The sequence below is a fragment of the Phyllostomus discolor genome, chromosome 8, assembly GCF_004126475.2.
Source record: "Phyllostomus discolor isolate MPI-MPIP mPhyDis1 chromosome 8, mPhyDis1.pri.v3, whole genome shotgun sequence".
Lineage (NCBI taxonomy): Eukaryota > Metazoa > Chordata > Mammalia > Chiroptera > Phyllostomidae > Phyllostomus > Phyllostomus discolor.
Window position 1 is genome coordinate 79,853,460 of NC_040910.2, and position 21,537 is coordinate 79,874,996.

Consider the following 21,537-nt stretch of genomic DNA (forward strand, 5'->3'; position numbering starts at 1 on the left):
GGCCGGGGCTGTCCCCTTACAGGAGGGATGTTAAACCAATGTCCTGTCAAAGGACAGGAAGAGAGCTCCTCAAATCCCCCAGTTAATTAAACTGGGGACTTCTGAGACACCAGGTTCACTTCTGAGCGTGGCAACCGCGGGGTTTTCCCTGTGTGGGTGAGACGAGTGATTCAGCTCTCTGGCTCATTTTTCTTTCTCAGTTCTTGGCTCTAAGTCTTGACTTTCCTCTAGAAAAGTGCACTTCTCGGAAATGGGTATCACTTAGCTGTACCACCTAACAAGGGAGCCAGACATCCGTGCAGAAATTCTGTAGATTCCCCCAGGGACCCAGGAACTAACATTAGTAAAAATATTAACAATAACAACCATCCCTTAGATAGCACTTTCTATGCACCAGCTTTGTACATTTACTCACTTGGGTGGGGTTGTTATCCTCATTATAGACGAAGAACTCTGGGAACAAAGAGGCTTAGTAACTTGCCAAGGTCACACAGTGGTGGGGAGATGTCTGCCCAACACAGGATACTAAGAAAGTGTCGTGGGCAAGGGGGGTTTGAGGTAACGGTCTGGGGGGCCGCTAGCCAGTCTGATGGGACCCTGATGCTCTTGAACCTTCTTTGCGTCCAGAAGCCCTTTTGGGAATCTGTTGAAGCATACATAATCCTCTCCCCTGAGCAATGCATATATGCATTATTACAGAAGAAGTGCCAGTATAGCTGCTTTACTTGAGGAGTTGCAACTCACAAACTATTTAACAAAGTACAGTATCATGTTTCTGACATTTGCTGCCGGGGTGCTACCAACCCTCTTCCTGCAGGTAAGCTTCTGCTGCCGAACAACCTGAGGACCTCTCAGTCTGTCCTCATAACATTGGTCACTTGTGTTTATTAAAGCAGTCTTCTGTACACTTCAAATATGTAAAATTTTGTTTGTCCCTTATATCTCAATAAAGCTAGGAAAAAAACCCTACCGGTCTCATTTGTTATTAAATCTTAATATTAACAACACAATGTAAGTTTTGTTCATTTAAAAACTTCAATTTTATATTTGATTCCAAATTTCCCTCCTCCCAGGCTTCCACAGGCTCCTTTGCTTCCAAGGTGTATGTGATGGGTGTGTTTCACCAACCCCCCTCCCTCCATGACCCAGAAGTCCCGCTCTGGGTATTTATTCCACATAAACAAAGACTTGCAGCCCTCATTTTTGTACTGGCATAAGTCAAAGGAGGCACCTGATCAGGGTTCTGCTACAGGGGATTCAATGTCAACATCAATGTCAAGTGGCATATGGAGGAGGTATGGTGGCAGCATTGTCCCTAGAGAATTTAAAAGCCATCATAAAAGTGACAAAAGTCCATCTGTGCCTATCATCATTATGCAGGGATAACCCTAAATAATGTCAGCAATGAAATACTTCCTCCCACCTCAGTGGAATATACCCCCTTGGTACACCATCACGCCAAGTGACTTTGCTGGGTCTTGATGGTCCCATGACCTGATGGTGTATCTTCAGGTCAACTTGCAGCAGGAAGAACCTACCGTTCATGCCTCTGTGCCCAACGCTGCTTGCCTCCTTGTCTCCAGCAAACCTGTGCCCGGCCTCCCAGCCCATCTTACTGTCCATGGCTCCAACTCTGGTGCCACAGGCCCTGGCTGTGGGAACCTGGGATGGCAGGGCAGAATCCTTGCCCTTTCTTGCCCATACCACTTTCATAGCCTGAGGGCAGCTTGGTGGCTCTGCAGACATCCAAATAGGCAATGAAGTGTTCCTCTTCACAATGTCCATCTCCCCATTGTGCAGATACTCATGGAATTTTTTTAATCCTCATCCAAGGTGTTTTTTCAAATTTCTGAGTGAGAGGAAGGGAGGGAGAGAGAGATTGGTTGCCTGCCATATATGCCCTGACCAAGGATTGAACCCACAACCCAGATATGTGCCTTGACCAAGGAAGGAACCTGCAACCTTTTGGTGTATGGCATGATGCTCCAACCAACTGAGCCACCTGGCTAGGCAGCCAGGGCAGTCTGCTTCTCTCTTTCTCTCTCCTTTTTAAAATATTTTATTTATTTATTTTTAGGCAGAGAGGAAGGGAGGGAGAAAAAGAAGGAGAGAAACATCAATGTGTGGTTGCCTCTCACATGCCCCCCACAGGGGACCTGGCCTGCAACCCAGGCCTGTGCCCTGACTGGGAATGGAACCGGTGACCCTTTGGTTTGTAGGCCTGCACTCAATCCACTGAGCCATACCAGCCAGGCCTAATCACTTTGAAAACTTCTTGTCAGTCCCTTCTAGCCTGCAAAGTTTCTTTTGAGAAATCAGCTGATAGTCATATGGGAACTCCTTTGTAGGTAAGTCTCTGCTTTTCTCTTGCTGCTCTTAAGACTCTCTCTTTATCTTTAACCTTTGGCATTTTAATTATGATGTGTCTTGGTGTGGTCCTCTATGAGTACATCTTGTTTGGGACTCTCTGTACTTCCTAGACTTACATGTCTATTTCTTTCTCCAAATGAAGGAAGTTTTTTTTTCATTATTTTTTCAAATAAGTTTTCAATTTCTTGCTCTTCCTCTTCTCCTTCTGGCATCCCTATGATTCGGATGTTGGTACATTTTGAGATGCCCCAGAGGCTTCTTATTCTATCTTCCTTTTTTAAAATCCTTTTTTCTTCATGCTGTTCTGAATGAATGCTTTTTTCTTCTTTTTGTTCCAAATCATTGATTTGATTCTCAGTTGCATCCCCTCCACTCTTGGTTCCCTGTAGATTTTTCATTATTTCACTTAATGTAAACTTCATTTTTGCATGGGTCTTTTTTATGCTGTGGCCATACTCAGTGAGTTCTTTGAGCATTCTGATCACCAGTGTTTTGAATGCTGCATCTAACAGATTGGTTATTTCCATTTCACTTTATTGTTTTTCTGGAGTTTTGCTCTGTTCTTTCAATTGGGCCATATTTCTTTGTCTCCTCTATTTGTTAGCCTCCCTGTGTTTGTTTCTGTGTATTAGGTAGATCTTCTTTGATTCCCTTAGTAAAGTGGCCTATTGTAGAAGAGTGGGCCTGTTGACTGTGTGGGGTGGAGCCTTAGGTTATTGCCAGGGCAGGGCAGCCCATGTCACTGCTTTGTGGCTCTGTGTGCAGGGAGGGCTCAGAGAGGGGGCAATGCCACTGTCTGGCATCTGGAAGTTTGCCCAGGAGGAATCTGTCTCCTGGCACTTGCCCTGCTGCCAGTCACTTTACTTTTTCCCTGTATGCCAGTTGTGCCCTTCCAGCTGTTGTCCTGCTGTTGAATCCCAGAGGTGGTGGGTCTACATAAGTCCTAAGTCTGTGTGGGCCCTTTAAGAGGAGTCTCCTAATAATCCAGCAGTTTCTTCTGCTGCCCCAACCCCCACTGGATTTTACAGCCCAAAGCTAGGAGAACTTATCTTCTTGGCACTGGAACGCTGGGCTGCTGGTTGGTCTGGTTTTGGGCTGGGACCCCTTGCTCCCAAGGTATCCTTCCTGACTTTTATTCACCACATGTGAATGTGGGACCACCTGTGAATGTGGGACCACCTGTTTCACCACCTCTCCATGCCATTGCTGTGTCTCTGCACCTCTCCGCACCTCTCCACCTCTCTCTGACCCTCTACTGGTCTGAATGAGCATAGCTTCTTTACATCTTGATTATTGGACTTCCATACAGCTCAATTTTCTGACAGTCCAGGTAATATTTGTTTTGTAGTCTAGTTGTAATTTTTTCTGTAGTTGTGTGAGGAGGCAAAGCATTTTTACCTTTGCGTCCATCTTGACTAGAACTCTCTTTTACTTTCTTGATGATTACCACGGCCAAAGATCAGAGAACTGTGGCCCACAGGGCAAATTGCCCCACTGCCTGTTTTTGTAAATAAAGTTTTATTGGAACACAGCCATGCTCACTTGTCTACGTACTGTTGGTGGTTGCTTTTGTGTTACAAGTGCAGAACTGAGTAGCTGTGACAAAGACTGAATGGCCTGTAAGTCTAATATTCCTTGTCCCTTTACAGAGAAAGGTTTGCAACCCCTAGTCTTGGCTATTCTAAGTCCTTTGTATATCTATATTTTAAAAACCCTGCTGGGATTTTAATTGAGATTGCATTGAATCATTAGGTCAGTAGTATCTTGCAATATTGAGTCTTCCAATGATGAATGTGGTGTTTCTGTCCAGTTATTTGTATTTTCTTTAATTTCCCTCAGCAATGTTTTAGTGCAGCTGTTGTGCATCTTTTAATAGATTTATTCCTAAGTATTTGATGTTTTTTGATACTATTATTAATATTTTAAAACTTTTATTTTAAAATAATTTCAGACTTTAAAATGTTGCAAAATTAGTACAAAGAACTCTATGTAAACTATTTTCCAGATTCCCTAAATGTTAACATTTTATTACATATGCTTCAGAATTCCCCCTCCTCTCTCATGCACACACAGACATACATATAGATACATATTATTGGTGAGTGGTATTTTTTAAATCTTATTTTTCAGTGTTGCTAATATGTAGAAATAAAATTGATGTTTTATATTGACCTTGTAGCTAGTAACTTTGCTAAATTCACTTGTTGATTCCAGTAATGAGTTATTTGGCTTTTTTACACATGTAATTATGTGATCCGCGAAAAATGACAGCTTCACAGCTTCCTTTCCAATCTTCATCTATTTCTTTTTCTTGACTTATTGCATTGGTTGAGACCTCTGGTAAAGTGTTGAATATAAGTGGTGATAATGGACATTTTTGTCTTGTTCTCAAACTCAGAAGAAAAATGTTCAATATCTTACTACTAACTTGGATGTTAGCAGTATTTAGTTGGTATTATAATAAAGGGTATTAACAAAATACCTGCAAAAACCCAAAGGCCCATCAAATCAATTCACATAGCAATGAAAAAGAAAGAATTATGGGCACATTCAACAACACAGTGACTCTCTCATGGATATGACAGGGAGCTAAGAATGATAGAAACAAAAGAGTACATGAAGTTCTGTATCATTTCACTTACATGAAGTTCAAGCACAGACAAAGTTAATCAGAATAGCGTTTCCTGAAGCAGGAAATTGACAAGAAAGGGGCATGGGGAAGCCTTCTGAGGAGATGGAAGTGTCATTTTTTGATCTGAGTGGTGGGCATATAGGCATATATATGTAAAAATTCACTGAGCAGTATACATACAACTACTGCACTTTAATAATAAAATTAAAGTTCTGCTTGAATAGAAAATTCAGCATCTTATGCATTTTACACAGAACTATATAGTGTGTGCATCAGCAGTAGCTGTTACCATCAGCTAGCCCGCACTCCTCCAGCTTCTCTATGAAGCTTTCATGAGTTTTGTCAAATATCCTTTCTGAGACCTGGTCTTTCTACATCTATGACAATGCTCAAACTTATTTTTTTGTCCAAGCCCTTTACAATGATTATTTATTCTGAGTTTTAAAACATATCTATCAGCCAAGAGATTTGGTGGAAACTCCCTCTGGAAATTCTGACAGTTGCCAGGGGTGCCTGCCCACATAGCCTGAAAATCACTGGTCCCCTGACTCAATAGTCCTTTTGAAATTTTTTTCAAAAAGACAATCTTCTGATGACTTGTCCTTGGTGAATTTGCGTTGGTTCCTAGAGATTAAGACACTCATAGGTCACTTATTTGATAATCAGTCTAGAATTTTCCCAGGGTTGGGCATTAAGCTCTCTGGTGGTGAAAATGCTATAATGATATCACAAACTCTGGTGAAAACCCAGGACTTTAATTTACTTTGATACATTTCCTTTTTTGCTGGAGCCAAGTTAAGTTTGGCTATCTGCTGTTTGCAACTGGAAATATTCCAACTCATTCTAAGAAAGGAAACTAACCCTGAGAAAGTATCCTGTGGCAAGCACTTCAGAGCCATTGAAATTTAAATATTAAATCAGCCAAATGAAGTAGATGCTACTCTCCTAACTTACAGATGAGGAAACTGAGGCTCTGAGAGAGATCTGCCTGAGCAGCCGTGTCAGGATCTGGACTCAGATCCCAGTCTTACCTCAGTGCTCATGCAGCTCATCTCCCTCTCACCACCACACCCAAGTGTGTTCCATACCTGCTGATTGGGAGACATTTTCTTTGATGGAGGCTGACATGAAAACAGATGTTGAGCAGTCCCGCTGTCTTCTAATCACACCTGTCCTATCACGTAACCCAGCACCTCCAGACCTGTTATCCATGGAACCCAACTCTGTCTCAGGTGTTCACAGGTGTGCCATGAGAACACAAGTGTAATGGTTCAGTGACTTGGGAAACACCCCCTGTCTTGGAGTCACAGGTGCACTCAGCACTGTAGAGGCCCTGGTAAATCCTACATGCACAGGGCAGGGCAAGAGGGGGTTTACGTTTGTGAGTACATGAAACACACTGTTTGTTCTTGTACTATTATTTATTAATTACTGTATCATTTTCCATACAGACAACTGTAAACCTACTTTTGCCCCACCCTGTACAATCTGTTTACTCCCACTTACCTGGTGTTTCTCAAACTTGTTGGTCACAGAGCCCTGTTTTGAAGGGACGTTTATTAAAATTTTGGTGATGAGACATGATGTTCATTGGAACAGGGTTTGGAATCTGCTGATGTAATGGGCCAAACCCTTGGTATCAGAGACTCTGTTTTCTAGCCCTTTCAAAGTTTATTTGCCTAAACTTTGGTGTAGTGAAGTAAAATAGGCCAATAATTGCTTCCTGCCTTACAGATTACTATTAGAATTCAAATAAAATATGAGCCATAATTGCTGACATCTGTTGTGTGTTTGTTCTGTGCCAGGCATTGCTTGAATACTATGTACATTAACTCATTTAATTCTCACTATACCCTGCGTGGTAGATTCTGTCTTTTTACTTGGGGGAAATGATGCTTTACATGGAAAAGCTAGGATTGGACCCAGGTAGAGTGGGCTGAGAGCCTTAACCACTGCCCTGTCCTGCCTCTCAGCTCTTACACAATGACCATGACTAGGAGGCCCTCTGACAGCACTTAGTGTATTTTCCAAGCTTTGGCCCCTTCTGTACTTCAGCCCTCCTGCTTCTGCCTTTGTCTCTTTCACCCAAAAACAATCTCTGAACTCCTACACTGATGGAAACTGCTGAAAATTCCACTTTGGCATCTCCACCCAGGGTGTGGGCATAACTCAAGACCACACATTCCTACCACAACTTGGGGATGAAGCGATGGAGCAGGGAGCCCCAGGCATGGTGAACAGACTTTGCCTGCTGTCTGTGAGCATCATGGTGTGGCTGGCAGGAGTCCAGTGGGCCCTGTTCTTTGTTCTTGCTCTAGCACAGCTCTGAACTCCAGGCTGGCTTTGCAAAAACTAATAATACTCTCTTCCCTCCTTTCTTCTCTCACTCTCCTCCTTTCTTCCTAATTTTTCTTTATTTTTAAGTTATTGATAGATAAAATGTACACAGGGTAAAATAAATCAAGCAGTACCAAAGAGTACAGGATCAAAATTAAGTCTCACTCCCAACCTGGATTCTCTCCCATACCCAGTTCCCCTTCCCAGGGGCAACCACTGTGCCAGGTTCTTGTACTTCTTTCCAAGATATTTAATGCACAAAAGCATATATAGATATATCGTTCCCCCATCAGTTTATCACAAGTCACACCATACTTTATATCCTGCTTTTTACACCTAAAAATCTGCCTCAGAGGTTATTGCCTAGGTATGCAGGAACACCTAGCAGCTGCAGAGGACTGCAGTAATTTACTTAGTTCAGCAAACTAATTTTAATGCAGACTCTTCTGGTCTCAGTGTCTGGCTCATTCAGTCTTGCCCATGATAGTGAGACAGGGGCCCACACAGGTGTCTGTGTGTACACTGACACGGACACCTACCTGAATGTGGCGGAGGCAGCTTTAAACCTGGACCTTATGAAGGAACCCAGAGGCTCTGGTGGCAATGACTGACCCCAAGGGCTGGAAGGAGGACTGCATACATTTCCCTGGACATTTATCAAATCTGGATATGACTGAATCTCTGTGGACAGCCACTTTCCTCATCCTGGAGAGCTGGGCTCAGCACCTTGGATGTGGTCATGTCACAGCACACTAGTAAGAGATGGGTACTTTACAGCACTTTGGTGGAGAGCTGGGGAAGGGGCTTTCCATTAGACGCCACACAGACAAATTTTGTCAAGATCCCCAAACCCCCTTCCCCATGCTCATCACCTCAGCTCTCTGCTCCCCAACCTCATTCATCTCCTCTTCTGCTGCAACGTCCCCTCAACACTTCCCTTCTTCCCTGTCTGGTCTGGACCATTTAGCTTTCTTGCCTTCTCCCCTTTGTGCCCTCTCCTTCCTTACGTCATCCTGCACAGCAGCATTTCTCAAAGCGTGGTTTCTGGATCTTGTGCATTAGATTCACTGGAAGGACTTGTTGGAAATGCCACTCTGGACTTGAAAGAACTAGAAACCAAGGGGTGGCCTCACCAGCAAGCTCCCGGATGAGTCGCAGGTGTACTAAGTAAAGTGTGAGGACCAGGTACATAAGGTTGCTTTTGGCACCATCAGTTGAATCCAGGTATCTGGAGCCAGGTCAGTGGGATCAAGGGGCTTGTGGGTAAAAATGCCACCATCTTGACATGCTGCATTCAAAAGGAGCCATGGTATAATACTGAGTCCAGAGCCTGGGGTGAAGGGGTAAATCTCCCCACTATGCTTTGCACAGGGAGAACCTGCTTGAAGGCTACCATTTTTTCCCTTTAAAAATTGAGGTATAAATTATTTGCTAAAGTGCTCAAAATCTAACTCTGCAGCTTGATGACTTTTTGCATAATTACACCCCTGTGGAACTGCCACCCACATCAAAAGCTAGAGCACGGGCTCCCTCATCCCCTGTTCCTCATGCCCGCTGGCCCAGAGGTAACCACTATTGTGACTGCCATCATTATAGATTAATTGTGTCTGGTTTTGGACTTTACCTAAATGGAATCATTCAGGATGGACTCTTGGGTTTGGCTTCTTTTGCTCCACATTTGTCTGAGAGACTCATCCATGGTTTGGCATTTAGTAGAGATTCAGTCTTCTTCACTGCTGTGTGCAAGGGGTCAGCAGCCTGTTTCTGTAAAGGGCCAGGCATAAATACTTTCAGCTATGCAGATGATGCCATTGTAGCTCCGGTGCAGCCATGGGCTGGACACACACACACACACAGAATAGGCTACAGGTTGGCCTGTGGAGCATAGTTTGCTGATGCCTGCGGTATAAAATTTTGTTATATGGATATACCACAGTGTATTTAAGTTATCCATTCTCCTGTTATGGGCCTTTGGGTTATCCACTTTTGGGTGCAATGACTTGTGCTGCAGTAGGTGTTGGTGAATATATGCACTCATTTTGTGGAGGGGAAGGAGTGGAATTATCAGGTCATAAGATAGGCACACGAGTAGCTTTAGTAGATACTGCCCAACGGCGTTCTAATGTGGTTGTACCAGTTCGCAATCATCAGCAGTTTCTTCACGTCCTCAATGACACTTGATATTGCCTTTTTTTAAAGGTATAGCCATTTGGGTAGGTGTGTCTTGATATCTCCTTGTGGATTTTAATTTGCATTTCCCTGGTGAGCAAAGATGTGGAACATCTTTTCACCTTTGAAAAGGTGGAATGGAACAGCTTTTCAAATGCTCATTTGGCCACTTGAATGTTCTTTTGTGACATAAAAAATATTTACTATTTCTAACAATTGAATCATCTTTTGTTGTTTTGTAGAAATTTGTTATGTATTTTGGATACAAATTCTGCTTAGATATAAGTATGGCCGATAATCTGTTTTTTTTTTTTCAGTCTTGGGCTTGCCTTTTGCTTTCTTCATAATATCTTTTGATGGACAGACATTTCTAATTTTAATGAGGTCCAACTTATCATCTTTTTCTTTTACAGGTAGTCCTTTTAGAGTTGTTTAAGAACTCTCTGCCTGCCCCAAGGTCATGAAGATATTCTCCCATGTTTTCTTCTAGAAGCTTTATTGTTTTGCCTTTCACATCTACATCGATAACCCATTGTGAATTAATGTTTGTGTGTGCTGTGAGGTACTGGTCAGAGTTTCCTTATGAAAACCCAGTCGTTCCAGTACCAGTTGGTGAAACAAACATCCTTGCCACTGTGATGAGGTCTGCATTTAAGGTTGAACTGTAGTCTTGACAAGGAATCTGGACACCTGCAGTGTGTTGAAGCCGAGGACAGTCTCTTTCTAGACTATGCCCAGGAAGAAGCGATGAAGGGGCGGGGTCTAGATGCTCTGGCCTGGAATAGTACAGAGTCACCAACTCCAAGGTGGCCGCTTAGAAGGATGTCTCACCAGGCCAAGATTTTTCAGCTGTTGCTGGAAAAATGAGATTTCCAAGAAACTACCCTCAGGAAAAAAAAAAGAAGAAGAAGAACCCAGCTTTGCATTTTTGAATGTTTTCATTATACTTCCTATTGCCCCAGTCAAAGTTTTGCTTCCGAAAGAAAACAGGTTTTACACCATGAAAGACTAAGTAAGCCAGTACTGGCAGAAGCAGTAACCAGGGAAAGTCCTGAATATTTTGAGACTCAGAAGTGTTTATTTCTGTAACTGAAAGAGAAAACGTGTCCCAGCTCAGGTTTTGCAAACAGCAAGCTGTGGACTAATATTTTCCAGGCAGATGACTGCTGTCCAGAGCTTTCCTGGACTGTGCCCCCACCCCGCCCCCACCCCAGGCCTTCTCTCTGGCTACGTGAGCCCTGGCAGCCACTCTGCCATGCGCAAGGGACAAGAAGGCTGCTTTTGTATCCATCATTTTGATACTCTGAAGACAGGGGAAAAGAGCACTTGTTATTTGTCACCCTTTCCTCAGTGTGTGGGATTTGACCTGGCTGGTGGACATGGGGCCAGAGAGCAGACATGGGGGGGTGTGAGTTCGTGCTGGAAGAGTATTTCATTCTCTGACTCATGGTTTATCCCTGAGTAGCTGGAGTCTGCAGGGGCAGCTGGGAATAAGGCACCCAGGTGGGATGGGCGGGTTCCACCAACTGAGAATCATCCTTGAGGCCCACTCTCCTTAGAAGGTGCTAGTGGTGGCAATTAACAAATAATTTATTCTCTGTCACATTATATCAGAGAATTTCAATCATTCACCTAAAAAATATTGAGGCAGGCACTGTGCTTGGTCCTGGATATACATACATGAACAAAACAGACAAAAATTCCCGCACTCTTGGGGCCTTCATTCAAGTGGGGAAAAACAGACAAGGTAAATCACATAGGATGTGAGGTTAAGTTCTGGGGGAGATGCATAGAGAAGGATAAGGGGAATCAGCGGGGGCAGGGGAGGACAAAGCCTGTAATTTTAAAGAAGGATGGCAGGGTTGACCAGTGAGGAGGTGACATAGGAACAGAGACTCCAAGGAGTCCCTGGCCACTGTGGCTCAGATGGTTGGAATATCATCCCATTGACTGAAAGGTCATGGGTTCAATTCCTGGTCAGGTCACTTACCCGAATTACAGGTTTGATTCCCCAGTTTGGGTGCATACAAGAAGGCAGCCAATCAATGTTTTCCTCTTACATCGATGTTTCTCTCTTTCTCCCTTCCTCTCTCTCTAAAAGCAGTGAAAAAAATATCCTCTGGTGAGGAAAAGTTATCTCAGCAAGTCTTTGGCTCACCTCTAGATTAGGCAAATTCTAATTTCAAACTTCCCTCCCCTTCCCTTCCTTCCTTCTTCCTTTTCACACACATTAATTAAATACCCGCCATATGGATACCAGACACTTCTCACCCACTATGGTTCTCCTCTCACTGGGAAGCAGTGGGCAGAAGGGGTCAGTTGCTGAGGCCTCTCCAGGCCTCTAGAAATAGGACCCAGACATCTTCAGAAATGCCCCCAGTGTGGTGGAACAGATAGGAAAACAGTGATGGATTGTCTTTCTAATATTAGAGCCTCAGAGATGCCCCTGGAATGATATTTAATTGTAATATGTTCCCTCCAGCTCTTTTTATTTCATCCCAACTAACCTCTATCTTCTGAGGCCTTTGATGGGCATTTTAATTAAGTCATGAAGAGCCCTTTGTCTCCTGAGGAGGAGGATTAAAACCTTCCCGTCCCTCATCATCCCTCATCGTCTGGGTACATTTTTCTTTGAGGCTCTGTAGCAATTACTGAGAGATCTACATAGCTTAGGGTCATCCCCGAGAGCCACAAAGGCCTGGATATGTGGAACCTCTGTCCACTTCCCTGGGACCAACACAACAGGTCCAGCTACAAGATAGTATTAAACTTAACGGCACCATTAGCTGGCCAAGACTCCCCATTGCCTGCTTTATATTGGAGCCAGGCTGTGTCACAAAAGAAGATTAGCCTCTTTTTCCCAAGGGACTCAGGGTCAAATTTCTCCCAGCTGATGAGCATGCCCCCTAAAAGAGGGTATGTTGAGGCACTGTGGGTGAAGATTGCATTGCCTATTGTCTTCGGGGACAGAAAACTTCTAGAGACCATCCTTCACCTCTCAGCTTACTGAAGGGATCTGTTTCCCATCTGGAAGAGAAGAGAGGAGAGTATGGGAGAAAATAGGTGTCCCTGTTTTTCCCAGCCTATAGTGGGCTCGAAGAGAGCACCCCCTGCTTCGTGCTTGGGTTCCTGGAATCAGCTAGCCTAACCATGCCACCCACCCCTGGTCTTGTACCATTGCTGACTTCAGCGTCCTGAGGCCTACGTCTTGCCCCTCCCAGGACGGGGCGGAGACCTTCCCGGAGTGGCAATACAGTTATGCTCAGGTGTGGAGCCTTACCAACAGATAGTGGTGAGGCACAACTTGTTGGGTCTGTTTAACTCCACATGGGCGAGTCTGGTGGCCTCTGGCTTTTACTAGCCTTAGTGGAGGTTCCCACCCTCGTGTCTGTCTGTACAAGGGGTATCTACTACCTCTGCTGCCTTGGGTAGAAAAACTCGTCTTGTGACTCTCCTTTAGTATTTGGGCAAGCATCCTGTTTTCCTGCCTTTCATGTTTCTAAGAGCCTTAAACCTTTAGGGGGCCTAGAGGGGAGAGAGAAACAGAGAGAGAGGGAAAGAGAGGTGCTCCACTCCTCGAAGAGAAGGATATGTCCCTGCTAAGCTGCATCAGAGGCTCTATGGAGGAGGGTCCCTTTCTCTGGATTCGGGGACCCCAGGGAGTATGCAGAAAAGGTGTTTTAAAGGACAGGGGACCAGGGAGGTATTAGAGGAGATCCCTGTGACCTCTGAGTGTTAGCTGGGTTGGCCGGGCAGAGACAGCACCTCAGACCCTGAGGGCAAATTCTGTCACCTGCTCCAGGAAGATCAGAAGCTGCTGGGTGTCCCTGGGGGTGAGAAGACACAGGAGTCATAGGAAAAATGAACACACCTCCAGTCAGTCTCAAGATTAGCTTCCTCTTGTTGAGGCTCCCTTAAAATATTATTTTCCCAATTGGTTCAGTATCTGATTCATTTAGTTCTAAATATATTTCACCCTCCTGGAAAAAGGATATGTGGGCATCACTGATTTTTAAAAAATCTCATCCTAGCCCTGGCTGGTGTAGCTCAGTGGATTGAGCGTGGGCTGTGAACCAAAGTGTCGCAGGTTCGATTCCCAGTCAGGGTACATGCCTGGGTTGCAGGCCATGACCCCCAGCAACCACACATTGATGTTTCTCTCTCTCTCTCTTTCTTCCTCTCTTCCCTCTCTAAAAAATAAATAAATAAAATCTTTAAAAAAAAGAAAAAAAAAGAAAATCTCATCCTATCAGCTGATATTGTCCCATGACATTCCCTTGTTGGAAGGGAACAGGTTCTGATGAAAAAACGAACATTGGTTGATTAGCTCTCTCTACCACCGGTGCAGAAGCTCTACTCCCAGGGAGAAGGCAACCTGGACGTGGTTAAGAGCAGATGGAGTAGCCCCAGTGTCTGCAAGAGCCTCAGTGGCTTCTCTTTTATGATAATTTCAGCTTCTCCCAAACCACCAGTGAGGAGAAGGGGAAATGCCCTCAGAGCAGCCCTATGCAAAAAACTAGGACCAAATTCTCTTAATGGTTAAATTAAATTCCTTTGCAGACCCACTGGGGTCCTGGAGAAAGGAATGTATTCCATTGCTGTTGTTACCAGTTTTTCTGGTTTTCTATTCTGTACTTACCTGAGCTTCTCTCAGATGCCCCTCATTTCCCATCAAGATAAGCTTTCCATCCATTTAGCTTTAGTTTTAGAGCTGGCTTTTTCTACTTTGACATGCAAAAATTAACTTAGGCATCAAAAGAGCTACATTGTGGCCATCTTAAATTGATAGCTCTTCTAGTTAAGTCTTCTCATTTCTGTAACTACTTGCAAGTAAAGACTTTCTTTCGGTTGTGTATCTGCAGTATTATTCATGGGGGTGTGGGGTCTGGGGTCTGGGAGCTTCCAGTCTTGGAGGCATGATTTTCCGTGTTGATCTTAGTTTAATTTTGGGATCTGAGGAGCAGTCTAAACAAATTTCTAGGGGTATGATGGGGTGGGTTGAAGGTGCTGTTTATGGGTGGAGCTCCAAGGGGCTGTCACCTCCCGAGTTGTCTCCAACTGTCTTATGTGTCTCAGGGTCTCTCCCAGGCTGTCTGACACAGCAGTGAGGACTCTTTATGTGCGCGTCCCCAGTCGAGTCAGTTCTTTAACTACAGTTGAGTTGGAATGCCCTGTGGGGCCCCTTCATGTCGTGAGGTGTACCCCTGACACCTGCACAGAGATTCTCAGTCACCTACGAATACCTCAATTTGAGCTGAAGGGAGGAAGTGCCCCTTATCTTTGGAGCCGAATGAGTTCAGGCTCTCGTTTATCCAGCAAAAGATTTTGTTCAAACTCTCAGAAAGCGATTCCAATTGAAGAGCCAAAATTAAAAACAGCCATCCCTTTTTCTCCTGTCCTTGGTGATCCCAATCCTTATCTATAGCTTAGGTTCTCTTGACCCTTAACCTTTAGCTCCACCTCTAGGACTGATAAAAAAACACCACCACCAAAAAAAAAAACCAGCTTAAAGAAAGTCAGCCTGAATTCAACTCCAGACATAAGAAAGGAAGAAAAGAATGTCCTTCTAGCCAAAAAGACAAGGACCTCTCTCTGTCTCCATTGGAACTAGCAGCCTGAGAGCCCTGGGGAAGGGCCTTTGCTATTTTACAGTGTTCTGGGGTGCGTGGATGTTGTCTTGCAGTCGGCAGGGTGCCTAGTGCAAGCTTCCCAAACTTCCTTGGTCTGAGACGGACATCCTTCGTGGGAGTCCTCAAGCACCCTGTCAGCTCTCAAATGCTCGACCTGTGCCTGCAAGTGCAGCAATCCATAGGAAGCAAGATTTTTGGAAAGAAGGGGAGGGAGAGAGAAAGAGGGGGAGAGAAACATCAATGTATGAGAGATGTTGTCTCTTGCATGCCCCCAAACCGTGCATGTGCAACCCAGGCATGTGACCTGACCAGGACTTGAACTGGTGACCTTTCGGTTCTCAGGTCAGCGCTCAGTCCACTGAGCCACACCAGCCAGGGTTTAGCAAGAGAAAACCCCATGGCTGGATGAAAGGAGCTAGAAAACACAGGTCCTTCAAGCCAAGGTGACAAGGACGACCAGTGTACCAGTAATAAGACAAGCTGTATTATGGCACCAAAGATGTTATTGGTGAGACATTGAGACATAGACTTCCATTCTTATCTTTGTGAAGAAAAGATTTCAGTCAAGAGACAAAGAGAGGCTGCAGGTAGGCAAGAATTTACTGGGAGGGTGAAAATATCCCCAGGAGGGACTGAGTGGGCACCTCAGAGTGAGAGTGCCCATCAGTCCAAAGCTCAGGTGTTCATGGACCCTCCTTCCTGGACTTCTCTGCTTTTGTTTCATCAGCTCACCCCCTCACTAACCTGTCCACACGCACGCTATGGGGCTGGAACAGGTGACCTATGCAGCTGAACAATGTCCTGAGACTGAGTCAGATTTGGTGGCCATAGTTCCAGGTGTGTCGAGGCCTGTGCCAGCCCAGAGATTCACTTAAGGCCCCGTAGACCTGCAAGGACGTGTGAGGACACACTGTTCCCTTTCCCTTCCTTCGCCTGCCCATGCTCACGTCTAATGGGCTACCTCTTCCAACAGGACCTTCAGATGGCTTTCTGCGTCTGTAGAGCCCAGCAGCCTCAGTACGAGGGCTACTTTCCAGCATCACCCATCATTGTGTAGCTCCTCTCCTTCCTCAATTCCTGGTAAACTTTTACCCCCAAATAGGAGACTTCCTCAATAAAACAGTAGTACCTGTGTTAGGCTCTGTTAGGAGCAATCATTTTGGAAAACTTCTTGCCTGCAAAAGTGCAAGCCCTGCACACAGGTTCTTTCAGAAAGTGAGTTTATTGTGGAATACTCTGGGCAATAAGGAAGCATGGCCAGGAGCACACAGCCTGGGGAATTCTGACACTGTCCGGTCCTGGGTTTCCTCCACACGGCCTGGCAGGGGCAGCCTGCCCCTCCCGCAGCAATCTGCCTTCACTCCCCACCTCAGGGTGCCTGCTCACTCCTGGCTTCTTCTGCACCCTGGCTCCCGCCCTCCACCTTCTCCCTGGGGTCCTTTTTGAGATCCACTCTGCTATCAACCACTGCTCCTCTGTGCCCAGTTTGAATCCTTCTGGAAAGAGGGTCCACCAGGCTACCTCTGAGGCCCTGGCTGCCCTAGAGTGACATGCCCACCCTGGTCCAGTCTACTGGGAGGGGTCACATGATACACAGCAGGGAGACTGAGGCCCAGGAAACCCCTGAGAAGTGGCCGGGCCAGGTCCACTGTTCTGACGCTCCTAGAAAGGGTTTCTCCAGATAGGAGTTAGGCATCAATGACGAACCAATTAATACAAATTACAGACAAAACAAGGGCCTGGAACACAGTTGCAACTGTGGATTCTCTGTGTTTCTGTGCATTTTTCCCTCCTCTCCCAACCCACTGGCTGCATGCTTCGGTTTCCTCCCTGGGGAACCAGGGAGCCAGCGCTCCTGGACTCACTCAAATGAGCCAGAATCTTCCCGCAGCAGGCCTGGGCCCTCCTGGCCTCTCTCAGTGGTGGAGACACCTCTGCCTGGGTCCTCCACAAACCAGACCTGCAAGTCCAAGTCCGTCCTGGAGGTCAGGGTCAGCCACAGGCGAAGCACCCTGGCTGTTTCCACCCTAGTCTTTTCAGCAGTTTATTTTAACTCTCTCCTCTTTCTCCCCTGACCTTTAAACTGCCCCAACCAACAAATTACTTAGGTGACAGAGAAAGTATCTAACAGAGGTCTCACCTTATACTGGTCTAGAAGAGTAGATGTGGGTCGCTGCTCTTACAGTGCTCCGCTCCTTAAAATATGCAGAATCTTGGGGGAAAGTACAATCAAAATATAGGTACAGAACCTTAAAGTCCTTCTTGCCACAAGGCTCTGTGCCCCTCCAAGGACCTAAACGGGAGGCTTAGGGGTCTGGAAAGCAAGAGTGGTGCTTGAGGTTGCAAATGGCTCTAGAGAAAAAAAGCCCTGAGGCCTGGGGTAATTCTCCCGGGATTGTCTGCGATCCCACCTGCTCCATGACCCGCCGCTGTCCCTGCTGCTTTCCCGCTTCATGTAAACCTCTTGCCTCTCTTTCTCCCTTCCCACCACCCCCTCTGCTCAAGCTCTTTTCCAGTAGTTAATTCGTGTAGTGACAGTTGTGCACGTGTCGGATGGGCCTCTGAATAAACAGACTGGGGAAAAGAGAGCCTCCTCCTGCGCCCTGCACAAGCGATTTGTGTGCGTTCCCTCATTCCACTGCCATCCCATAAGCGGAGGTTTACTTCCGCTTCTCAGAAGAGGAAACTAAGGCCCAGAGGGGTTACAGAGCTAGCCCCATCCAGAAAGGGGCCCCCTGTCCAGCAGCTCCCCATGGGGTAAGTGGCGTCCAGGCCACCAGCCTGCTTGCGTGACCCAGGACTGAGGCAGATTAGGGGTCTGGAACTGAGGCAGGAGATAGTCAGGAAGAAAACTCCAGAGACCCCGCAGGGCTGAGGTAGAAAACATCTATACATGACAAAGACCCCCTAAGACGGGTTGTTCCTGTTTTCTGGGATAACTCTGAATCATAGAATGCGCCTGTGCGCTACCCCTGATTCATTATAATAGCATTATAATGAATTAACCTTGTGGGACCTCCTTCTCCAGTAGCCAATCAAGAAAATCACGGGAAACCACACATGCGCAGTAGCTTTGAAATCCAACTCCTTGTACCTGAGCAGGAAAAGCCCGCCAAAGACTAGCCAGGGAGCTTCTGCCATATAAGAATAGAACCCCCCCAGCCCACATTGTCCATCTCTGCTCAGAGTTGGCCCACTCCCATGTCCTGTGGAGTGTACTATCACTTAATAAATCTTCCCTCTTTCTTTATGCTATAAACCTTGTGTGTTCGGTTCAATTCTTTCTCCTCGATCACTAAGAACCTAGTTACCTGTGCACACCTGTGACAGAACCACATCAGGGGCATGCTACAGGCTGCTGTGTCTCTGCTCCGTGCAGACCCCCAGCGAAATCAGAGAGCAGAGCTCAGGGGCTGGCATCCGCTTCTACAAGCCCACCCACCCACCCATCGATTAGTTACTCATTCCTTGAAAGTTCACTGAGCACTGCACACACTAGGAAGCTGTAATTCAAAAGACAGGCAATAACGAGTGTTGGAAAGCATGTGGAGAAACCAAAACCCTCACTCACTGCTGCTGGTGGGAGTGTTAAATGGAGCAGTCTCTTTGGAAAACAATCTTACAGTTCTTCCAAAACTAAACAGTTAAACATAAAGCTACCCTATGACCCAGCAATTCTACCCCTAGGCATTATACCCAAGAGAATTGAAAGTATCTGTTCACATAGAAACCTGTATTCAAATGCTCGTAGCAGCATATGACATCCAAACAGTGGAAGCAACCCAAATGCTGGTGAACTGAGTGATGGATAAACAAATGTGGTAGGTCTGTACCAGGGATTATTATTTGGTCATAAAAAGGAGTGAAGTGCCAATATATGCTACAACGTGAGTAAGCCTTAAAGACATTGTGCTAAGTAAAATAAGCCAGACACAAAGGCCATACATTGCATGATTCCATTGATATAAACTGTCCAGAACAGGCAAATTCATAGACAAAGTTAAGTTAGCTGTTGCCTAGTGCTGGGCAGAGACTAAAATGGGGAGTGGCTGCTGAGGGGTATGGGTTTCTTTTGGGGGTGATGGAAGTATTCTGGAATTAGGTAATGGTGACAGTATTGCACCACATTGGAATATACTAAAAACCACTGAACTGTACACTTCAAAAGGTGGATTTTATGTTATGTGAATTATATCTTGATGAAAAAAAATTTTGTTGAGTACCTACTCTACACCAGGCATGGTGCTGGTGCTGCAGAGATTTGTGAGACATGGCCTTGGCCTTGGGGAGCTTGTGTCCAGTAAGGGAGACAGATAAGTGTTGAGCTGGAGGAAAAACAAGCAAGCTTAGGGATGGAGGATGGAGGAACCCTCTGGAGATGACCACATAGGAGCAGAGTCTGGAGAGAGTCTTCAGGGGATTAGAGTTAGCCTGGGGAGGAGAGTCGGGGTGGCGAGCTGTTGGGGAGGCTACTCTAGGCAGGGAGAACAAAGGTGTAGCTTGCTGGGGAGCTCCTGGAGAAGGGGGGGAGTCCTGAGAGAGGGGCAGATTGAATGAGGCAGGAGAGGCACAAGTGTGGGATTCCAAAGGCCAAGGCTACCCCCTGCAGTAATGCAGGCGCCTCCCTTGTTGGCTCAGCAGCCAGGGCAGGAGGAAACAAAGCATTCCTTCCAGGTGGGGACCGTCAGCTACTCCAAGAGCCAAGTCCTGATTTGCATACAGCAAACTGCCTGTTCCCTCTGCCCCACCCCCATTCCCACATGGAAAACAGAGAAGGTGAAGAAGAAAATAACCATTGCCCGCATTTCCACCACTCTTAGTATTTTAGGGTTTTTTACTCAGTTGTTCTCTAAGCCTCTATTTTACATGGTGGAGGTCGTTTTGTACTATAATATCATTCCTTAACATAAAACGTTGTTAATATCCTTCATTTCTTTGACTATATAGTGATCCACCATAAAGGGGGATTCTAAAGTGGGACCAGCATGATCTTCTCAAATGATTCTGACTCTCACACACGGTGATGCCCTGAACGTTTTTGTGTACCAGTGGCCGGAGTCTGGACTCAGAGGCGCCAGTTCTTGCCACATTCTGCTTTCTGGTGGGCACTCTGATCGGCAAGGGGACTGTCCCAAGAACACCAGAGTCAAGACATGCCTGTGGCGGGGAGACTCAGACAGCCCAGATATCAGAGCTGGAAAGGCTCCAGGGAACCTTAACGGAGAAAGCAGAGGTGCAGAGGGCTCACACGGCCCCACCAGAGGTGCCCAGATAGCTAGGGAAATATTGGAGGGTGTGCTTGCTTATTGCAAAGGCATTTAGAGCTTATTCTTGGATCAGCACCCAGCATCCTTAGAGGTTCAAGCTGGGGAACCGCTTCTTTTTCTCCTCCACCCACATCCCTCACTCAGGTGTGCCCTGTGAATTCCAGCTGCGCGCATCAGCCTACCTGGACCTGAGGGCTTTGCAAGAATTGAGGAGGGCTGCTCTCTCCACAGCAGGCCACGGAGCATGCACCACCCCTGAGAACAACCCCAACCAGTGACGTTCAGAAATTGCTGGGTGAACAGCCAGCAGCCTGGCCTCTTGGGTGGGCGGCTCTAAGGTCCACATGGTTTCCTAAGGGCCCCCTTGGGGTTGAACTCCTGTTGCCCACTGTGGTGGCTGGTTTAAGAGCACACCCTGGATGACTGCCTGCCCTTCCCCAACCCCCTAGTGAAGTCCCCTGCAGGTCCCAAATACACTACTTGCACCTGAATCCTTGACCCTTGAAATACCACACTTCAGGACTTGCCTGGATGCCACTCCCCAACCCATGGAGCATCACGGAAGGGCAGAGAAGGGTGCATGTTCTGGGGAACATTGACAAGAAAATTCCAAGCCTGGCTGAAAATTCCTGAGAGCAGGGCTGTCAGGCCCACACCCACTGTGCCAGCCCTGCAGGGTGACCTGCGAGGCTTGCACCAGCCAGCGAGAGTCATGCTCCAGGGACTCCGAGAGCAAAGCCGTCCATCTCCTGATCCACCCCGGGTCCGTCCACCCAGGTGACCACCTGGGCATTTCCAGCAAAAGTCCCTGTGCTTCTGTCATCTCCAAGTCATTCGAGGGAGACCTTGGCTACTGACTTATGGGAACCTGTGTGACTCACGCCCTCTAGTGGTCAGTCAACACATGACGCTAACGCCTCAGGGCACCACAACTGGGAGGATTCTTAGAAGGCCTCTCTCTTCCCCGAACTGTCCTTTGACACGTGACTCGCCAGGGGACAAACACAGAGCAAAACTCACGTCTTCTGCTGTGCTTTCCTTGCGGTTATTTGGATCCCACCTTTGTAATTTCCGCCACACCGGGAAACTGCCTATACTATTTTTCATTTAAATATTTTTCCTTAAATTAACT